The sequence below is a fragment of the Thermobia domestica genome, chromosome 9 (assembly GCF_964235325.1).
Source record: "Thermobia domestica chromosome 9, izTheDome1.hap1.1, whole genome shotgun sequence".
Lineage (NCBI taxonomy): Eukaryota > Metazoa > Arthropoda > Insecta > Zygentoma > Lepismatidae > Thermobia > Thermobia domestica.
Window position 1 is genome coordinate 215,768,271 of NC_137462.1, and position 18,076 is coordinate 215,786,346.

The window sequence follows — 18,076 nt, forward strand, 5'->3', positions numbered from 1 at the left end:
GAAATGAAACAGAATTCCTTAATATGCAGGTTGTCGTTTAAAAATGAAATTATACTCGTTCGTTATGTTGATGAGCTCCCTCATTGCTAAGCGGTTAGCAGGTTAACATACGCGCCTTTAGCGTGGGAAATCCAGATTAGATTCCCGGTGGAAGCTCATGTGGTTCGGAACCCTCGTTAAACTGTAGTCTACATTTCATATAGCCTTGCTCTTGAAAGGGACGCTAAATTCAAAAAAATTCTGTAGAGAGTAGAGAAACATTTCTAAAGAACTGTAAAGTATGCTTCTTTCGTCCTTTTTGCAAAAAATTGTCGTAGAGAATAGATGTGTTATATTGAGTCTTGAGAGCAAAAATTCATGTGTTCAACTTCTGTCAATATTGACTTCGTCAGATTTTCCGATAGATTAATATCTGTTATGTCAGGTGCAGAAATATCATATGTCCATTGTAAATAGCTCCTTAGTAATACACAGTGTGACAAAGTTTAAACTCTTCGTTTTGCTAGGGCAAATTTATCATTAGTCCCGACAGATGATAAGTGTGCACAATGTTTATTATAGTATTTACTACAAAGATGATGTTTCCAGAAAAGAGTTTTGTGACTGCAGCGTTAATAGAACTGATATCAGGTTGCATCTGAGGAAGTATACAATGGAGATGTCGCCCATTCCTACTGTAGTACTTCTGAAGGCTGGAAAACCACATATCCTAAATTCAGTAGTCCACTGCGCCTTTTGCCAAGTGATGAGCAAACAATCATTTGGTCGAGTTTGATAGACCATCTGGTGAACAATTGTATCCCGCTCCAGGTCGCCGAAGAAATACACCTTTAGGCCAAAGTAATACATTGCGGGGCCCAAAACAGAAATCAGTTCGTAGCAGAAGCCCTTGTTTACATCCAGACTCATTCTACATTTGAAACAATAGATCTAAAATTCATGGAATGTGTCCACAGCTATTTAGAGGCGAATTCCATTCATGCTACAATTGAGGTATCTATGAGTTACGTGGAATTGCTATATGGAGACACGGCCAATGTTGATAATTAATTCACGCTTATGGATCCTGCTAATTTTGGTGAATACTGTAGTTGGTTGGTCATACTGCTTACGAATAGTTACATTTTCGTGCCAGAGAGAGCGGATGTAACTGCAAGCGGGACGAACTTGATATGCCGTTTCTCCGTGATATTACGTTATGATATGTGATCTGTGCCTGTGTGGTGCTACCATGAGCAGAGTCAAACCATCAAGCAACAATATTTCTCATGTACAACTCTGCATCACTCTCAGTTTGTACGTTTATAGAAAACGCTAAGTAATGACGATCTATTGCACCTACTACACAAGAAAACCATAAATATCAAGAAAGTAAACACCTTTGCTTTCAATGTGTGTTCTTCGAAACCGGCAAGCCCGTGCATTTTTGTAAACTTAGATCGATGAACACGTGTCATAACAAGTTAAAATATTCATGTAGCGTAATATCTAAATGGAATTAATAAAATATTTACTTCTTTGTGCATGTTACTTGAAAACTACTTACTATTTAAAAGGCTCAAACACGTTGTTCCTTCTTGTGGGAAAACTTAACTATTGCTCTGCACAGTAAACTCTCGGAGAAAGAGCTGTCCTTCCGATGGATAAATCCTTTCAGTGTATTACTTATCAATTACCAAAAAAGAAAATAAATATGTATGATTCGGGGAAGTTCGCTGCTTCTGTGATTGTAAAACTAAAAATGTCTTGTATTTTACAACCAATATATCACTTTAATTAATCTATTCTTAATTTTTCAAATTGTAAAATCTATCCTAGATGTGTTTACATCTCTGAAATAATGCACTATTAAACTCCTTATTATACAACATTTTTACCTTCACTATTATCTAACTATATTTTCTCCTCTTATTCTTGAAGTTCCCCACTTGAAGTTTCATAGCCGCCTTGTAAAGCTCCAGTTACAGTGTATGTAGTATTATTTTTTTTTTTAATTTTGACCCTAATAATCTTAAACCTCACTGTGTAATAATAGAAAGTATGATCGTGCATTACTGTATAATTTATTAGTTTATATCCTAAATCCGTTTTCCCTTCGTTTAAATAAAAGGAATTTAGAAGTTTCAGAATAATTAAGTGTGTAGGTTTTCGGGAAATAATTTCTTCTGTTTATATATTACCTTTCTCCGTGTTTTTTTCGTGTATGGGCATCTAATTTGGATAATTATAAAATATGCCTTGTTATTTCAATGTATTTAATATGTTAGTGCTTGGATAGAATTTTCTGAATTTTTTACCAATCCTAAATCTTGTAGGACACTCAGGACCTACTTCGTCCCGATGAGATACCCCTATCTTGCCAAAATCTGGTTTTATTCAGTTCTTACAAATTTTTATTCGTTTTGTAACCCGTTGTCATTGAAACTGGGTGCAACCTTAATGGTTTGGCGCTTCTCTACAATGTCTTTGTTCGAGAGCCGTAGTGGAGCCCACATCTCACGCACCGCCGCTGTGAAAATTTGGAAAATTTCCAGGAAGAAGCTACTATAGACAAGGTAACAATAGTATAAAATACGATGTGACCAGCTTTTAAGCAGAGAAAAGTACTGCAATACTTGAAAATCTGTAAATAATGTTAAATTTCGTTCGCGTATACACATTAACAAGCTGCAAAGTGCAAAGATAGAGTGTCGTTTGTGTTAGGAGAAGTGAATTTTGGATCGTGTGAATCTTCCCGTGTAGTTGTCGGTACTTGAGAAATTTTTATTTAAATTTATAACCCCTATTCCATTATCCTCACTGGAGATACGAATATGGGTTATAACAAGTAACTTGTAGTACATGAGAACTTTTTTATAGTGGCAATGTAGAATTGAATGTATAGGGCATAATTGCTATAGGCAGTTTTTGGGCGTTTTAAGAATTGGGTGTATCGCAGATGTACATCTATGAAATGAAATATGAATAAATGAATATAAATAAAAAATATAGATTAGAATATAGTAAGCGTCGTCGAATGATAGAACACCTCATAGTATATGTTAGTCAAGTTTATTCTCTTTTTGCCACTTGTTAAGGTCGTATTTTAAATATAGTTGTTTGAATGTTGTTGCATGATAGTGAATGTTCCAAACAGTGGCCCCGACATCGAAAGTTCATACGGAAGGGAATGTTGCATACATGGTTTGGTTATATTTATACCTCGTAACTTGTCTGTATTATCGTAATTATTCAAAATCGAGATGAAAGCATCGCGAGTAGAATAAATTGATCGAATATTGAAAGGAATACTGTTGCTGGTAACGATCAGTATTTCATATCCTTTTATAATTTTTCTCCATTTACGCTTATTAGTGATTTATGCAAACCTAATATGTGAATGTTTGTACGAGTTGCCAGTATACTTGGCCTGACGTTGAGGGTAGTGTTTGTTTATTAAATATTTTCATACATCTAAATAGAAACTACAGAATATTATTCCTAATTATTGAATCTTATACAGTTGAAGTAGATATGTGCTCTTAACATTTGACTCACACTTGCGCTCGTTCGTTGTTTTACTTTTGAACAATGTTGTTTATACGGAGTTAAGTTAGTCACTGTTTGCTTAGGTAACAGGACAGATAAAGGCGAATAATATATTATGTTTACTACCGTGAAATTTTATTTTTCCCGTACCAGACGCCTCCCACTATCCCTAGTATTCTTACTGTTTCTAATTATGAAATTATTTAAAATCAGGCGTCCAAGGTTTTGCTTCCTTGCAGAATTGGTAGTGATAGCAAGGTTTCGGCCGGAAAACAACATGCTAGTACAAAATTATTTTTTACTTATTATTTTTATTTTGGTTATCCCCGTTTAGGATTGTCTATTATTTCTGACTTTCGAACTATTTTAGATCTACATCTTCTCGTTAGCTATTCTGAGGAGTTGGATTTTTTAATTGGAAATTTCTAAATTTAGGGCAATGTCATCTTGCTTCCCCCTTTTTAATTATACCTTGTTGGTTTGGACCGGAGACAGTTACTAAGTGAAAACCTCACAAGGTATTCCGCTTGTGAAGTGTTTACTTACTAGACACAGACTAGTATCCTTGTCAACAAGTGTTTTCCCAGTTGGCCATGTATATTTAGTAGGCCACCTGTTTCGGCATATTAAGATCGTGTTTGGCTTTGAAGTCGATGATTTGTTGCATCTTTCAGATTCAACTACTTTTCTTGTAGTATCTAGTATACTATCTTACCTTCTTCTGTACACTTCTGTTCTCATCTTCTAGCTGTCTTATTCCTTCTATAAGATTTTTTGTAACGTACCCCACCGTAAAACTTGACAATTTATATACCCACTTATTTTAACCGATTCAAACCTAGAGATATTATCTATGTATTCGTTTTAATTTGCACGAGATGTTGTAAGTTATAATTTGTAGGGTTATATACCTTCGTCATATGCCGAGGAATACTTTATCATCACCAGCTTTGACTTGCCGTGGTCGTGAACGATTGTCCGGTGGATGATTTATTCATGTTCTAACTTTCTCTACAGTAAAATAATTTTGAAATATTTTACAACTTTTTCTTAAGTTTGTCATATCAATGCGAAATATTTTGGTCCTCACTAACCTTCGTGGTTATTGCATTCAGTTTTGGTTCAATATCGCCTTGGGCTCACGAATTTATTGCTAAATTCTTGTAAATATTTGTCATTATGTATTGTAAACTCAAAAATTTCCAATACCATAAATCAATTTGCAATATATTGTCACTATTGTATTGCACAGTGTATAATATTTCGCGGTCATGCCTGCCTGCTTCTCACGATAACTACAAATTTCAAATCACTAAGGATCGACTACGACGTGAATACGTTTTGTTTGTTGCGCGCTACACTTTTGATTTGCCGAGTTTTTTTCTTTTACTTGTGATATGTTTACGCATCCTTTGAAATTATATTGAACGGAGTAATTAACTGTCAATTGTAAAGATTAATAAATATATTTTATATAAATATATGCTATGCTATATAAATATATGCTATGAATAAATATATGCTATGTATTAAAATATAAATATGCTATAGATATCCATTTATTACGAAGAGTGTAGTGTAAGGTCAAGATACGTTGTATCAAGGTAAACTAAGGGTTTATTGCTTTCCCCGATCGGTTGTGATATAATAAATACGTTCTGTTTCTGTGGTTTCGTATCTTCGACAAACATAAAATTTAAATGTGTAGAGTATACAGCTTTGTACTTAAATGTTATTATTATCCTTGTGTTGTAATCTGACCTATATATGTGTCTAACACCTCTATGTATTATCTTACTAATTGCATGTTGGCTGTAGTAAAGAGGCAGGTTATCGTGACTCTGGGTTTAACGTTGGATGTATCCATAAACATTGTGAAAACAGATTTTTTATATATATAATTACATCTCTACTCCTTTCCGCGACTTATGAATCTCCAAAATCCAATAGTGTCTTAATGAAATTAATGTGATCGCTCCGCAAAGTGATAAGCAGTATTGACAATATAGTTTAAAACTCTTTATGATAAGTCCACCTAAGGCGTCTTTCATAATAAATGATTTTACTAAATCGTCGTACTCTAAATTATATTAAAGTAACTCTGATCTTTTGAAATATTCAAGATATCTCGATTTTGACTACATACCCAAATAAGTGGTGAGAATAAAGATTTAGCCTAATAATTATGCATACGTAATATGTATCAGTTCAAAGTACATAATTATCACACTATGTGTATGTGTTGAGGAAAGATACAGCGTGTGTTGACACCTGACAAGTGAAATATGGACGAGCTAAATAAGTGATATTATTTAAAGCAACCATAAAATAGACTCGTACAGCGAAATTTCTTCTTTACATAAAACTACGACAAATGAGTCTATCTCTTTTCACGAATGTTTGATTTTGTAGGAAGCTTTGCTAAATATCATGATACAAATATTGATAGGTATGTTTAACGTTTTATATATACTAATATATATATATATATATATATATATATGTGTGTGTGTGTGTGTGTGTGTGTGACTATAACTAACATCTTTTCTTGTGTTCTTATCATTAGTAGATGTAATAAATATTATAAAAATGTAGTTAAGTATTAGTTTCCTTTCTAAAGCAATACTTAACCTATTTACCTGTATTAATACATTATCAAATATGGTATGAATGTCTGATTGAAAGAATGGTAATTTTAGTCTTAAGTAAAGAACTCTAAAGTTTAATGTAAACTAATAATATTTGTTATATGTATATTTTAATTGGAAAATGTGTTAACGTATGATTCATGACCTAGGTTATGAAGATTTCTAATACTTGAATAATTCGAAACGGCTTTATAAGGCAAACCGAAGAAATATAATGGATCTGGATATAATAAGTGTTTTGTCCAAAAATTCAAGAACTTCAATTCATGGATAATAAGCTTATCACTTGGATTTTTTCTAACTCAAATAGTCTTTGATTCATTATGCAAAATTCAATAAGCAAATAAAGATTGCTTCATAATCAGGAACGACGAATACGACAATCAACATTTCTCATCATCTGGGCTGGGTTTAAGTGACTTCGACTGGTGCATTTACCTGGATCTAGGTGAGAGTTCTATGGGTAAACATGTGTCTTGCAATAAGCAGTTCAAACCAGATTCTCAAGTGATAGAATGGGAATATAAAGAACCTCTTCTACCTATTCAAGTGTCTTTACTATATTTCGATGATTATCTCTCCACCTCTTCTTTCCTCCCTCTTTTATCTTCTTCTGTTTTCTACATAGAACATTCAATACATCTTTTCTGTAATGTTTCCTTCTTGTGTTTTACTATTCCCGACATATTTCCATCAGAAGACCTTCCAACCCTCCTTTTTCCCTACATACTTCTTCTTCTCCTTCCTCTGCTTCCTTTACCTTATTCTTGACTTTACTATATCTCTCTTTCAGTCTTTTCTATTTTAATTAAAACTGAAGGAAAATCGTGACTGTTAGTTGTCGCCATATGCGCGATCAATAAGTTTAGTTCATTTTCATCTTCGGAAGTCCAATATTGAATGACCATTAAAGAAATACATATAAATATTAAATTTACCAATTAACTTACTTCGGTTATTAAATTAAGATATTCGATGGTTGAATATTTAGAAGTTTCAAGTTAGCGACCACATCACCACTACATCTTCTACTTCTTGTCAGTCACTCACATTCTCCCTTTCTTTCAGCCTTTCCTTCACAGTACCTTTCTATTTTTGAGTCCCTAATAAATTTGTAGTGCTCCGAGTAATAAAAAAAGTTAAGAATCTGTAACACCACCAGAGGGGGGACTGGAGGGCAAGTACCTGTGCCTGGTGACGGGATGTTATATTGTAATGTAGGTCAAATAATTGAAAACTACCCTTTTCGGTTTAAAAAATTTGTTGCTCCAATTTTCTTTGCCTCTCGCTTGCCCCATCAAGAAATTATAGCTGGCGTCGTCATTGTTAAGAATATTTCCGTAAATTCTGTATCAATTTCATCCAAATTTAAAATACGTTTTACTCAATGTTGTACAGGTTAAGAAATAATTATTGTGACTCAAGGAAGCATCTATGGAATTTTGGTTGACTATTGTTGACAGGACCGTAGGCAGAACATTAAGATGGAAGGGCGAGATCGTTTCTGGAGGGCTGACTTGGATTTACATTATAGCTATCCATACGTGCACAGTATATAGTTACGAACAACTGAAACGTTTAGGGGAACTGAACCCCTCATCCCCACCACTAGTAACGGACTTGAGTGATGACTACGTAGGTCTGTAAAATTTATCTTACAACGCTTCCCAAATGCTGTAAATTGTAATGAAATACGCTAGTGCGAAGACCAAGTTAATATCCTTACATAGGTTAAAGCTTATCGATATGAATACAGTTACCTGTATCATTCCACGACATAGTCCCCTGTCACTACAACGTGTTTTTGCCATCCTGCTATGAGCTTCTTTACTTGTTCTATTTCCTCGTCTATTAGAAAACTGTCTCAATCACTTCGTTATCAATGATAGGACTAATAATACAGGTACTTAAGACTCTTAAATCTACTCTACTAGATGCTTAATAAACTATTCATTCAATTTGAATTTTCTTAGAATTAACCTAGAAAAGTCATTCTCAGTCTTTTGAACATTAAGACACCCTTTCCGCTAACCCCATACGACCCTTCTTCTACAAATAATAACAATAATTAAGTGTATTAACATCGCCTTAATAGTGACCGACTGACAACCTGTCCTCGATCCTTGGACGCACGTGGTCGATCAGTTGAGAATAACTGACCTAAAAAAATGCACTTATAGTTTCCAGAAGCAGAAAACTAGAAGTTCCATACTTTGAGCGTTCGTACTTTTTGTACCTTGGTTTATCACACATAATATTTATTTGACCGATACATCTATTGGACTCTTAGTTCTTCCTCCAAAGGGAACGGCACGATGGCTCAGTGGTAGAGTGCTGCTCATTTCTGATGTAAGAGGTCCTTCATTCGATCACAGACTATAGAAGTTTGTGTGAACAACATTGTGTCCGTGAGGTTTTTTTTTTTCGAAAATTTTCCATTTTCTTCTATACTCTTGTTCCACGACTTCTTTCGGAACAATTAGCTTTTATTTCTGATCTATCACCATTACCTGGGATACATAACCAGGAGATGTTAAGACTTCGTTCCACTTCACTTCTTCATCGGAGAATTTATTCTTTCTTGAGACAAAGTAGATAAATCAAATATGTGTATTTCTACTTCTTTCAGAGTCTTTTAACTCGAGCGATGTATAAATATTTTCATTTATTGACATATTGTACATTATTGTTGTTTATATTTCTCTTTCAACTTCTGATAAAATATCCAAGAAATTCTCCAGTTGTTTGGGTGTAGAAAGAATATTCGAGAAACCCTCCTAGAGAACTTCAAGCTTATAATTTGGTGCAAATTTGTTAAACGATACAATTTCTATGCGACTAAACACATTAGATTAGGACGAGTAGATATTCAAAATCACTTTTGCAGTATATAGGAGCAATGAAACACGTGAATCCGTTAAAATTTTTAACTCGATTTTTCTCTCTGCTTATTCCTTCCTTCTCTTATGCTTCACATGAGTTATTTTCAGTCAGACACGACTTAGTTTGTAGAGAATAATTAAGGGCTAGAGCTCTTCCATCATATAAACGTAGTTTTTGCACAAATCACATTTTACGTCATACAATATAACTTATGTAAAACCAAATCCATGAACCAACGGAGATTTGGAATGATTGTTAATAATAATAATAATAATAATAATAATAATAATAATAATAATAATAATAATAATAATAATAATAATAATAATAATAATAATGCAAGAATAAAAATACAATAACAATCATATAAACAATAAAATTTGAAGCAGAAAATTGATACTACAGTACTCCAACCCGGGTCTGACTCTTGGTAATTTCCTACCACACCAGTACGCTACAACTCCTTCGTGTAAAGGTGACGAACTAAAGTACTAGTTACTTAAGCAATATGTTTGCGTAGCATGTTTTACTTTAAAATATCTCAAAATATAACTAATATTCCTGGACATCTTGATACCATTTAAATAATTAGAAAATAACGTCCTTCCCATTCTTTTTCCTTGACTGAGGCCAAATTAAAAGTCAGCCTCACTTGAAGAATGTTTTGAGAAATCTCTCTCATTGAGAAAGATTTATTTGACCTGTTTGTGAATTGAAGAAGACGATGAGTAATTCAACTACTTCATCGTCTCCTCGAACAGGCCTTACTATCTAGACTAGCCTTACATGAGAGCTTTTCAATTAGCTAACAGTTTTTGTGCAACATCAAGTAAAAGGTCAGCGAAGGTAGATGATTTCTGCATCGGTTTTCTACCAAAGGGGTCCGGGTTCAAATCCCTACAGGTCCGTAATTTTAAATGTATTTCAATTCCAATTTTAATCCATACTCTGTATGATATGCCAGATTTTCTCCTGTGGAGAAGAAAAGAGATATTCGAAAGACGGAGAATTGGTATAACTCCGTGAATTGAGACAAAGATTTACAAACTTATTTGTTATAATCGTTTCAGATTTGATATTTTCAGTAATTTCAACCATTTTCTAACTCATGTATGATCAGTTTCCTATTACAGAATGCAGTGAAATAATGCATTACGCACACAACGAATTATATTAATAATAAATAGCACCCATTAGAAAAGATGCTCCTCACTATAGAGATAAACCTCAAAATGGAGAAATTTTCTTCGTTCAACAATGAACAGCAAAGGACTGTTTCAACCCTTTACGGGTTTACCAACTTCATCTGCTGGTTGAAATATTAGGTGCAACTTGTGTTGCATTTGTACAGGCATTTGTGATAGCAGCAAAAGTACTGGGCCTGACCTAATGGAGTTATAACAGTCAGGAGGAGATACTTTTGCTGCTGACTGTACATAACGAAACGTAGGTTTCTAAAAATCATTAACCTAATAGCATTCCATGTGCTCAACTAAAAGAATTTTCAATAATAAAATAGCATAATTTATCAGAATAGAGACGGGGCAGAAGTAAGAGTTGCTTATTCAGTCTTTTCTTTTGGATTGTGAAAGATAGTTCTCGTCATTTATTTCAGCAATTTATATATAAAAGTAAGAGGAAAAGAAGATTTTGTGTCCACTCCCTGTGACGGTCAATGACTCGGACACTAGGCAAGTGACGTGACAAACGACTCTTGTCAAGGCCTAGGGAGAGCCGTCCCCTGTTGGCCAACCGAGTAACATCAATTGAGTTAATTGATACGTGACGTATTACCACAAGATGAGTAGGAAAGGGGGGAGAAAGAGAGATGCGAGGCGTTGAAATAGGTAATGTCTAGTTGCAGACAACCACAAAATTAATGCTTTTTCCCGTTCTTTCCCTTTTCTCTTTTCCTGTTTCTTTTTTCTTTCATTCCTACAAAAAGAACGTAACGAAATGGACTTGCAAAAAGGAGTAGAAATCATCAAATGTAGTCACATAACACATTTCTTCTCCTCTTTAAAATCTACGGAGAATTTATATTCGTTTCTCAATGCGAGTTATTCTAACTGAAGCAAAAATTCAAATATTATGTCATTTTATTTAAGGAAATTCTCAGAGATCGTATCATACATACGTATAGTAGACTCCCAAGTATCTGGCCTAATATGGCGGAGGGGCAGGCCGGATAACAAAAAACCCGGATAAGCCGAAGTTCTATGAACTCATTTTTTTATATAAACATTTAGCATACTTCAAGAACAATTTACGAATACAGTACTGTACGTACTGTACAGTTATAATAAGGAACAACGGGAAGAGTACTGTATTGAAGTCCGTTACACACTGACGAAAAAATGAACACAATTAGCAGAACTTTGCTGGCTGCTCTTTTCCTGTCACAACTTGTCTTTTGCCCACGACACGTAGGAGGTAGGGTGTTCGATAAGGTTGAGGACCTATCGAACTTCGGGAGTGAAAATTTATCGAGTTGTCATCGGGTACCGTACTCGAAACCGTTCGAGTATTTGAAATTATCGAAATTTTGGGTATTATCGAAATTTCGAGCATTATCGAAAGTTCGAGTATTATCGAAGTTTCGTGTATTATCGAAAGTACGAATATTATGAAAGTTTCTTGCAGCCAATGATTCCTTCTTGCAGCCAAACTAGTCAGATAACTTATCATGTGATAAGTTATTGCAAAGTTGTATTTGTGAGTAGAAAGGATAGCGTGCAAAAAGGGACTGCTTTTTCGACAGACACACACATACATACATAGAAAGTTCAATTTCTTCCTGAATTCTAGCTGTTGTTTCTTATTTGCTGACCACCTATTGCATCAGTGTTGCCAGACAACGGTCTTAAACGTACAAGTACGGTAATTTGCTCTTTGTATGATATAGTATACGGTCCAACACCTCAACCATATTGATCATGTGCGGTGTTGTTAAAATTTTGAAGCAAAATTTAATTTTTAAACCAAATGGGTTATCTTCTGTCATGTTTTCTCTCTCTCAATGACCTCTAGTTCAAACATTGTCGCAATCAGATATGATGACGCATTGGACGCAAACTCCCCTTTTCGCCTTTAAGGAAAATAAATACAAAATAAATAAGTAAAGTATTAATTAAATCAATATGATTTCAGGGGTTGCTCAGGAGGGATATTTCCCCACAAACATATCTCTGATCATGTTCCCCGTGGGTTACCAGTATTTTTGCTACTTTCACCCTCTGTGTATCCAAATTTCCCGGGGTAGGATTACCATAATTTCTGGACACCAATCTGGGATATATATATATATATATATATATATATATATATATATATATATATATATATATATTAATGGTGTGTGTTTATTTAGAAGTTAAGAAAAAGTCTAACCTTAACTTCCAAAAATGCTTATGCTCATTTTCTTTACTTAAGCTTAAAATATATTTTTATATTATTGTCCTAATTATTTTCTAAATTATTTTTCTGAGTAAAGTATTCTTCCGAAGAACACCTTATTTCTATTGATTTTTTTCATAATTATCAGCACAAGACAGATTTGCAAGCCAACCACTTGACCAAACACAGTGAAATTACTTAGGGATCAAGCCTGTGTTCATTTTCCCTAAAACTTCGGACATTAGTTAATTCCTGACAATTTTCTGGACACAGGCTTGAATCCCAGAAGTATAGTAAGCCTACCCGGGAAAAACTTTGAAATCATCACTGAGTTTAATGAAGATGAAAAATAGAAATAAATATATTACCACGAGAGTGAATATATACAATGTATGTTCTAAACAGTCTGTCTGATCATTATGATGAATTCACACACTAGCGGATCCAGAAGCGTCGTTTGGTGGGGGTGGGGGGTCGTTTGTGCTTCCTAGACGAATAATGTAGGCTTAAAATACGTAACAGTTTTACATCAGTTCAGAATAACGTGGTACAATATTTTATATATAAGCCTTTTAAAAGGTAGTCTTTGGGGGAGGCGAGGTCGACTGAGCCCCCAGCCCTCCCCGTGGATGCGTCAGTGGATTCGCACGTGATAGTTTCATACCATCTCAAAGCATGTTAAATTCTATAAGTTGTCTCCTGTATAGTTCGAGCCAGTGGCGTATGCAGAATTTCATCAAGAGGTCAATTTTATTCTTTTACGACAAGCGTGATTTTTATATAAGTTAACACACAGTGAAAGTTTATGATTCCATAATATCTTGCTCAAGAGAGTTTAAACCTTAAACTTCTTGTGTACGCCACTGGTACGATCTAAGGTATTAAAACTAATTATTATAATAATGCTCTTTTACTTTTATTTTATTGTGTACAATTTTAAAGCAAAACAAACATGTTAGGATACAGTTTATTTTTTATTACTATTTAACTTCCCACGTTTATGCTCCGAGGCTAAAGAAAATGGTAATGAAAGAAATGGAATGAAAAAACGGGAAGAAACAGGAGAACTCGAGAAAAAAACTACGCAGATGGTGTTTATGCGCCACAAAATTTTACTTGATGCGAGCTGAAACAAACCATAGACCCTACGCACTAGAGATGTCTAGATACAAGCAATAAATCGTTATGTAAGACCTATATATATATATATATATATATATATATATATATATATATATATATATATGTGTGTGTGTGTGTGTGTGTGTGTGTGTGTGTGTAAAGTAGATTACTTACGTAAGAAATTTTATTGTTTGGTCCTCCGGACAATAAAACAATCCATTCTTATCTTGATTACGGTTTTTGCCTTTCTTAAGTCTAGGAACGTTGTTAACGCTAATGCTGGTTGTAAAACAACTTTTAGGGCCTACACACCCTTTTCGACAACATAGAATACGTTACTAAGTACTTTTTTCTAAGTAATTAAGAAATTTAGAGAGAAATGTTAATGTTAGACCGTGATGGGTGTAATAGAGGGCTCACCACTGGTGTGTGGGGTTCTTGGTTCGATCCAATCTCTCATCTGTGTGCGTGGCTTTATCTTCGGGGTTATTCCGTTTGCTCCCATTTCGTCATTCTTCTATTATCATCTATCTCATCATCGTCTCGCTTAATGTCGATGCAGAACAGTGGAACATTAAACTTAAAAAAAATAAGGTTATTTGATTTCCGTAGTATTATGAGAAATGTGAAAAATCAAGAGGCACTGATGAGCACCCCTCAAGGAGTAACTCTGGCAAGCATTTGACAGCGACAAACAGTGAAAAGCAGGGATCCGTTTTACTGAGCAATTCAAAGCAAATGGATTATGCGTACTTATTATTATTTTTTTAACCGCTCCGCGGTTGCCCGATGGAGTTCAGCAGTGATGTATTTTATCGGCTATATTAATTATTGGTGGAGGACTCGCGGTGTCACAGTCGTAATGTCACTCCTGGTGCGAACCTGCGAACCCATACCATGAGAGTCTGTGGTGGACAACATTGTGTTACCGGGTGTTTCTTGGGGTCCTCCTGCTTCCTTCCATTTTCATACCATCGAATTCCATCAATTACTTTCATAATCATCTACTTTCGTGAGGATCTTAAGAACGGGACATTTAACTGAAGATTTAATTTCTTCTTAAATATTGGCAACTTTGGCTTAGAAACCTAGAAAGTTCGTCAAGACGGCTTCAAGATCCCAAGTTAGTATAATTTCAGGTGTTTATTCGTAGTGAAACAAACTTTTAGTTTAAGTTGGAGCTAAGTGAAGTGGTTAATATTCGTATGGTTTCGGTTTCGATTGCCTTTGAGAAAAGTCAGAGTAATGTTTTGAATCTCACTTTATGAAATAGGACTTATTCTATATAGCCTTTGTGTTGAACTGTAATATTAATGCCCAATCAAACAATCGATTGTGAATTTTACATGACAATGCATCAATATAGGTTACACCAAAAAACTCATTTTCTGAATTGTAATACAAAAAATCAGTAAACCTGGTAATCCTAAACACCTGTGGAAGAGACGAAAGTCAACAAACATTCTGATAAGACTAGTTGCCACCCTCCCCACTCCATTCATTGGTAGAGAGTTTCGTGATCAAAATATTCTTAGAAGGAACACAAAAATCACAAACAAGGCTTGGTTGTTTGTAGGCATGCACACTAGGACCTTTTCTCTCTCTCTCTCTCTCTCTCTCTCTCTGTCATACATTGTCCAACTGGTTTGCAGTACTGCTTTTGTCTGATTCCATTTATATCAATCCATTAACTGGGTCTACTCATAAACTTGTGTTGTTTGGTTCCGTCCTCTAGTTCCATTAACCGAATCCACTGTCTCAATCTCTCTTCCTTCCGTTGAGCGAATCCGTCTTTTCATTCCGCCAGTCAATCCGGTTCCTTTCAGAGATTCGATACTTTCATTCCATTAAAGGATTCGTTCTTTTGGAATGAATCGTTCCGGAACTGCCCACCACTAATTGAAAGTATGAATATTATCGAAGTTTCGGATATTTGAAAGTTCTAGTGTTATCAAAATTTCAGGTACATTCGCAAATGTGATTATTAGAGAAATTTCGGGTATACTCGAAACTTCGAATATTAACAAAATCTCTGGTATTCTCGAAACTTTGGGTATTATAGAAATTTTGAACATTATCCAAACTTTCAATATTACTGACATTTCGGTTATTGTCGTACCATTACGAAACTTCATTTCGAGCATTCAAAAGTTTTCGAATGTCACCAAATTTTGTCAACCATGAGTTCTTTTTTTAATGTGGTTTTAGGCCCGTCTCTTATGTGCGACGCTAATCGTACATTCCGCAGCAAAAAACCTACAACATGAGCATGTAAGTTTATTGAGAAAAGATGAAGTCTTTTGCTCCAAAATAGGTGTGTAGTTGAGGACGCCGAGGTTTTTCGTGGCATGATTTGTGCCACTTAGCGTTATGTTGATTCCTTGCGCTGTTAGGCGTAGTTTCACAATAAACTTACATGCAGGTTTTTTTTTTTTTTTTTTTTTTTTTACTGCGGATTGTACCAAAAGAAATATACATGCCTGACTGACATTCGAATCAAGGACCCCTAGCTTCGGAGGGCAGCAAGGTTGGCATGAAATCTTAAGTGCCGATAACAATGCGGAAATTAATAATAATTATGCCAGGTATGAAGGAAAAAAGTGCTTATTAATGATTGATATTTTATATGTAATTTGAAACGTTTAGGATTTATCAATGTCGCCCCATAGGAGAGGAGATGAATACTACTAAATGTTAACATGGCTTTCCAAAAAATGGGATTCAAGCCTTATAGCCGTCGACCCATTTTTCTCCGCCGTCGACCCATTAAAGTAAGTTCCATCAAAATCGTACAATCTGTTCGCAAGTTACCGTCGGACATCACATACAAAGAGACAGCGCTATCTAGAGTGAGCTTCGCACCGAAAATTACCAAAGTTTGTTTCAATGATACTCGAAGTACAGATATTACTCGTAATTTAGGTAATCTCAAATACTCGAAAGTTTCTAGTACCGGATAATAAACTCTCAAAACCGAAGTTCGATAAGTCTCCAGCCCTATCGAACTTCCTTACCTCTACCTATATCAGAAGTTGTCTCCATACAGAACTTTAATTTAAACCCTCGAAACCAGACAAATTTTTCATGTGGATAGAAACTCTTCTTTCACTTCATTTCAACGGAGGAAACTTCTAAAATGAACACCCTGCGTGTATGTAGTACATATGTAGGCCTACATCTATGATAACATCGATTGCATTATCTTGTTTCACGATTTATTCCAGTTGTTTTAATGCCATAAAATGGTATAGTTCTATTTGAAAACCTATAATTTTGTTGTAGTATGGCAACACTGCTTGTGTGACACTTCTGCCCTGTTCTTGATCATATGTCCCCTCCTGTAGATATCAGGTTACTCGCATACATTTTACAATTTCTTCTTTTTTCTGGCGTTTTTAGGGTATAACTCGGCATGGCTTCACTCGGTCACTGAGTGGTATACGTATTACATGTAGTGGGTAAACAAGGTATTTCCGCACCGAGTGATTATCACCATGATGATCAGCGATACACAATTAGCCGGGGTACGAATTTTCATAAATATCTAACTGTAACGGTTCGTATACGTCCCTTGTTAGTACAAAAGTCAAAATGCTACCACCATTTTTCACAAGCGTCAATTTGGTGGAAGAAGTCATACTTGTTAGGAAGAAGACAATGTATTATCATTCCAAACGAGGATCTGATTGGTTACGAATAGCAAATGGTGTGATAATACAAGAAAATTTTTGATACCCCATTTTCTCTCACTATACAACGTGTCTACGAAAACACTTCCTGATTTTAATTGGTTATAAAATGAAAAATTTTTGGAAGTTTTTGTTCATTTGTTGCCTAAAGGTATATCAACACAAAGTTTCATGCGGTATATGTTCATTACAGGCACTGCACGTGGGCCTCACGTGTTACGCGGCGAACATCTATTAGATAATCAAGCTCACTTCACACTTTTTGAAGTGTATCCGGCGTGATAGTGTTGATAGCTTCTGTGATTCGTTCCTTCAGAATTTCCATAGTTCGGTAGTAGAGATACATAAACTATATCTTTAACATACCCCACAGGAAGATCCAGTGACCTAGGAGGCTACTGAAGAAACATTTGGTCATTGCGTCCAGCACGACCAATCCATCTGTTTGGCAGAAGTTCATTGAGAAACTTAAGGACATTGCAGTGCCAGTGTGGTGGTGCTCCATGTTGTTGAAAAAGATAGTCACCTACATCAGTAAGTTGTGGCGTCAACCAGTTCCGTAGCATATCCAGGTAACTATAGTTAAACACAGACCTTCAAAAAAGGGTCCATAAACTCTCCGTTCTGACATAACACAAAAACATTACACGTCGGTGAGTCCAGTGTGGCGTGGGGATTCTCCGATCCCCAAATTCGTACATTATGACTGTTGGCCCTTTTATGTAGGTAGAAGCTTGTTTCATCACTGAAAATGATCTTGGACAACAGGTTATCATTATTTTCGAGTAATTGCTGAAGATCTGAACAGAA